Genomic DNA, 5,436 nt, shown 5'->3' on the forward strand with positions numbered 1-5,436 from the left:
ACCGGCTATATAGCCGCACCGCACCCGTGTGTACGCGTGCGAGGGAGGGGAGGCGTCGGCGCGCTGCCCGTGAGGAATCAATGGCAAGGCTGACCTGCGGCAGCCTTGGCATTGATTCCCCGCGGTAACCGAGGCCGTTGGGGGAAGACGAGGTGCCGTGTCGCTGATGCGGCGGGCCCGCAGCTGTTTCGCGCCAAAACAGTTCGCCCAGGCGCCCCCGGGCACCCCCCAGCACGCCGGGTTCGGCCTGGGTCCGCCCACACTGTTTTTGGCTCAGGCCGGCGAAAATCAGGCTCGGTCTGGGTCCGCCCGCACTGTTTTTGTCCCAGGCCGGCGAAAATCGGGCTCCTGGAGACGCGACTGGGCCATTTTTTTAACGCCGGCGCGAAAAAATCGCCTGGGGAGGCCTTCTTAGAGGCACGGCTGCTGTAGATGCCCTAAAGGAGAAAAGGGCCAGTCACACGGGACCCATCGTGTTCACACGTCGCATGCGTTGGGAAGAATCGTGGCCAGCGAGCCAGCGTGGTGCAAGCCGGCGGAAAGTTCGGCCGGCTGACCCGCTACAAACGTTTACTTTTTTTTTGAACTTGGAACACCTTGCATGGACCAATCAAATGGACGGTCACAACATCAGTTACATCAAGCGGGAGATTCGATGGCCATAAAGCTTGGCACTCCTCATTGCTCCGGCACCCATACGATGCCAGCATGTGAGCAGGTATATTACAACTTCTAGGACAATATGAAACATGAAAATCAATAAATCCTAGCTGAAGCTTGTACTTTGCCTCCCTGAAAAGCACACCAAGAGGACCACGGTCAAGGCTAGTAGAGGATACTGCATGTTGGAGAGCCATGTAATCCGTTTCAAAAACAACACGTCCCATCCCTTGTATCTCGGCTACCTGGATGGCATTCAGAAGGGCCGACGCCTCGGCATGAAGAGCTTCAGTCTGATGTACTAGATATCCAGTTGCCCCACAAATGACCACCCCCTCATCATCTCTAGCCAGCATACCCCATCCTCCTGTACCATCCGGATGAAAAGCAGCATCAACATTGATTTTGACATAATCTACATCAGGTTTCACGCATCTCTGAACTGGCTGTGGCACATCGCTTGTTTTCTTGCCCAGAAACTCCTCCCATTCTTGAACTTGCCGGCGGATGTTTAAATGAAACTCACTCGGCGTCATTCGGGTCTGACCATGGTTTGCTTTATTTCTCTCAGTCCACCAACACCACAAGAAGCAAACTGCACTTAATTGTACATGTGCCGACAATTTAGGAAGAGATTCCAAGAGCTCTTTTGGTGACTGACTTTCTAGGAGCTTTAGGCGGAGGGCTCCAAACCACACTCTCTCCACATCTTCCGCACCTCCTTACACCTAAGAAACAAATGTCCTCCGTCCTCAGGTAGTCGATGGCACAAGACGCGGTCAGTATTTAACTCAATCCCAATCCGCTCAACATTTCTCAGTACTGGATGGCTATTATGGGCAAGCCGCCACATGAAGTGATGGAGTCTACCTGGACATCGCATCTTCCATAAATCTCGCCAAAAATTGCTCGGATCTGCACTGCCAGTGGCTCCTTCCCCTCGTTGCCTCACCTTCTGATTCTGAACCAGACTCACATGAACTTTGTAAGCAGATCGGACCGAGAACAAGCTCTTGCTGTCGAAATGCCAAGCTACAAAATCCTCAAACTGCTCTCTAATAGGGATTTTTAAGATCTCTTTCACATCTTCCACACAGAAGGTTTGGCCGACCAACTGGGCATCCCACTGATTTGTCAGTGGGTCAATCAGCTCCACCACTTTTGTTAAAAGAGACCCACGTTGTAGTGTTCGGGGACGACATGTATCCACAGACGGAATCCATCGATCTCTCCAGATGTTTATATTCTCACCTGAGCCCACTCTCCATATCATAACAGCCTTGACCACCTCAATACCCTGAAGAATACTTCGCCATACATAACTCATGCCTGCTTGGGGTATAGCTGTCAACACATTGCCTTCAGGGTAGTATTTTGCTTTGAGCACGCGTGCACACAAAGAATCAAGCACTTGAACAAGTCTCCAAACCTGCCGGGCGAGTATTTTTTTTTCAAAAAGGGGGGACTCCCCGGCCTCTGCATCAGAACAATGCATACGGGCGGGCGAGCATGGCGATGTTAAACGAATTAAGATCTCGAAAACCAAGGCCCCCCTGTTCTTTTAGAAGTTTAAGCTTCTCCCAACCTACCCAGTAGTGCCGATGCTCATCTTCTTGATTTGCCTACCAAAATTTGCATACCATTTGGCTGATGCTATCACATAAATTTTTTGTGAGATCAAAACAGGCCATCGCGTACGTGGGAATCGCTTGCAATGCTGTTTTTATTAGGATTTCCTTTGCCGCCTTTGAGAGGAGCTTGATCTTCCATCCTTGCAGGATCTCCCAAATTCTTTCCCTAAGATACTGGAAGCATTTTTTCCTGGACTGCCCCACATAGCTTGGAAGCCCCAAATACTTTCCCTGTTGGCTCTCAGTCCTAAGTCCCACCAGCTGCAAAAACTGTTGTTTCTTCTGTCTCGAGGTGTTTTTACTGAATAACATAGCTGATTTCTCCCGGTTTATAACTTGTCCTGAACCCATCTCATACACATGTATGATATCCTTAATCACAGCTATACTCTCAGGGGTTACTTCAAACAACAAGAGAGAGTCATCGGCAAACAAAAGATAGCTCACTGGCGGTGCCTCTGGCGCAATCTGAATACCACGCAACTGGCCTGACAGTTCAGCCTGGTGAAGCAAGGCAGATAGACCCTCCGCACACAGCAGGAAGAGATACGGGGAGATAGGGTCCCCTTGGCGAAGTCCGCGTCCGGGAGTGATCTGTCCAGTACACGAGCCATTAACCATAAATCGAAACCGCACCGACCTGATACACTTGCTTATCAATGCAACAAAACTTGGTGCAAATCCCAGCTGTCTCATAACCCTCTCCAAAAATCCCCACTCGACGCGGTCATAGGCCTTGCTCGTGTCGAGCTTTAGTGCCGCAAAATTTGTTCCTCCTGCTTTTTTTCTCTTCTGAAAGTGTGTCATCTCATATGCTATTATCGTGTTGTCGGAGATAAGCCTCCCTGGTACAAAAGCGCTCTGGTTGGGAGAAATAATTTCTCTGAGGATGCACTTCAGGCGATTGGCCAAAACCTTGGACACCAGTTTATACATAACGTTGCATAGGCTAATAGGGCGTAGATCCTTCATCTTTTCTGGGTTCTGAACCTTTGGGATTAGCACTACCACAGTGTCGTTCCATCCCTCTGGTATTCCACCGCCTCGCAACACATGCAAAACCTCGCGAATGACATTGTTACCAATCAAATGCTAGTAATGTTTATAAAACACCGTCGGCAAACCATCCATGCCAGGAGCTTTTAGATCCCCAATGCTATCAAGGGTGCTCTTGACCTCCTCTGAAGTGAATTCCGCCGTGAGAAACTCATTCATTTGTGTCATGACTTTCGGGAATATATGGTTTAGGATATTGTTCGCATCTGCACCTGCCACGTGGGTAAACAAGGAAGAAAAATAGTCAGTAAAAATCTGCTTCATTCCTTCCTCCTCCTCTTCCACCCTACCATCCTCCCGCACCAATCTTTTTATCGTGTTCTTCTTTTTCCTTTCAGAGGCAAAAGCTTGGAGATAATGTGTATTCCTATCACTATTTAACAACTAGTTAACATGGGCCCTGCGCGGCGACCGAGGGGAACCCTAGCGCCGCCGCGTCCTCGTCCCTCCGCCGACCTCTCTTCCTCGCCGCCAGGCAAAGCCCGGTCGGCGTCGGCGTCGGCGGGATCTCTTCTTCCACGACTCGCTGGATCTGGCGCGGGCGGATCGCGGTGGTTTTTGGCGGCGCGCTCGAGGCGGGGCGCGCCGGCGCGGGCTTGGGGGCGACGGCAGGGCTCACGCTCGCGGTTTCCCCTGGTGTGCGTGGGAGTCCGCTCGGGGCGCGTGGCGGCGGCCCTCGGCAAGCGGTGGCGGGCGCTGGGCTCTCGACGGTGCTCCGGCGTGTGCAGGCGGCAGCGGTCCCTGTGCGCGGTCGGCGGCCTGGACGACGCGAGGGATGGCGGCGGCCTGGCATGGCCGGCGATCTGGATGCGGTGGTGCCGGCGGCTCGCTGATCTGCCGGTGCTCCAGGGTTCTACCTGGTGGTGCTAGCGGTGACGGCGGCCCATGCACAAGAGTTGGATCCCTTCGAACTGATCTGGGTGAAAACTCGCCTTCGGCGTCTGCTAAGGCCGGCGGTGGCGGCGCTATCTGCGTCGTTCCCTTCTTGAAGGCATCGTCGTGCAGAAGTTCAAGGCCACTCTCTGCTACCTCCGAGGGAAACCCTAGATCGGATGATCGGATGACGGCGGCGCTCTGGTGTCATTCCTCCCTTGGGGGCATCATTCTTGGAGGTACAAACGTGATCGAGGGACCAGAGGATGGATTCTTTGGTGGAGCGGTGATTCATCCTACACACTGATGGCGACGGATCTTGACGGCGTGGCGCGGTGCAGATTCAGAGTTCACTGTGGGAGGATGGACTCGCGCAGGAGGACGACGCTGTCGGGCGTTGTGGTGGCGTCGATGGCAGAGAGACCTGACACGGTACATGCAACAGTACATCTCTGAAGATGGATTGGTGGCAGGTGGCTGCGGCGGCCTCATACCCGGCAGGCGTCCTGATTGAGGAGTGCGTCGGACTGGTAGGTGTCCCATACCCAGCAGGCGTCCTGGTTGGAACCTCAGGTCTTAGATGTTTAGGTTTGGCTGCGATGTCTGTTTGATATTAGGCACAGACTATGTGCACCCCTTCATCAATTGGATAGGTGTAGCGACAATTGTTGCTTAAATGGTGGCTTTAATCTTGCTGTTGTATGGCTTTGTAAGGTTTTATGAGAATAATTAAGAAAGTGACAATATGCATCGTTCAGATGCAGAGGCCGGGGTTATCCTCCTTTTCTAAAAAGAAAAAGTTAACATGGGCCCTTTGTTTCCACACAAATTCTTCATGCTCCTCCAACCTCTCTAACTTAAAACTCAGCGTCTGCTCCTTTCGAACTTGGCTCTCTAAGATAGGCGCCCTACGTACCACTTCTAGCTCATGGCACAGCTTTTTTATGCGTACACTCAGGTCACCCAGAACCTCACGGCTCCACTTATAAATGGCCCTATTCACCGCCGCCAGCCGCTCCCCAACATCCACACTCCCCGCAGCCACCCATGCCTGCCCCACAATACCATCACATCCTTCCTCAAGAAGCCATTTTGCCTCAAACCTGAATCTGCGGTCTCCCTCCTTCTGTTTCTTGCGACGTTGGCTTCCTTCGAGCAGCAGGATAACCGGCCGATGATCTGAATGCTCAGGGTTGCCATTTATTACTTTGTACAT

General features: G+C 52.3%; 1 pseudogene; it reads right to left on the reverse strand.

The window, feature by feature from the left end:
• Positions 1-560: 560 nt before the first annotated feature.
• On the reverse strand, positions 561-5,436 carry LOC119300404 (annotated as a pseudogene).

Source organism: Triticum dicoccoides, chromosome 5A, assembly GCF_002162155.2.
Source record: "Triticum dicoccoides isolate Atlit2015 ecotype Zavitan chromosome 5A, WEW_v2.0, whole genome shotgun sequence".
NCBI lineage: Eukaryota > Viridiplantae > Streptophyta > Magnoliopsida > Poales > Poaceae > Triticum > Triticum dicoccoides.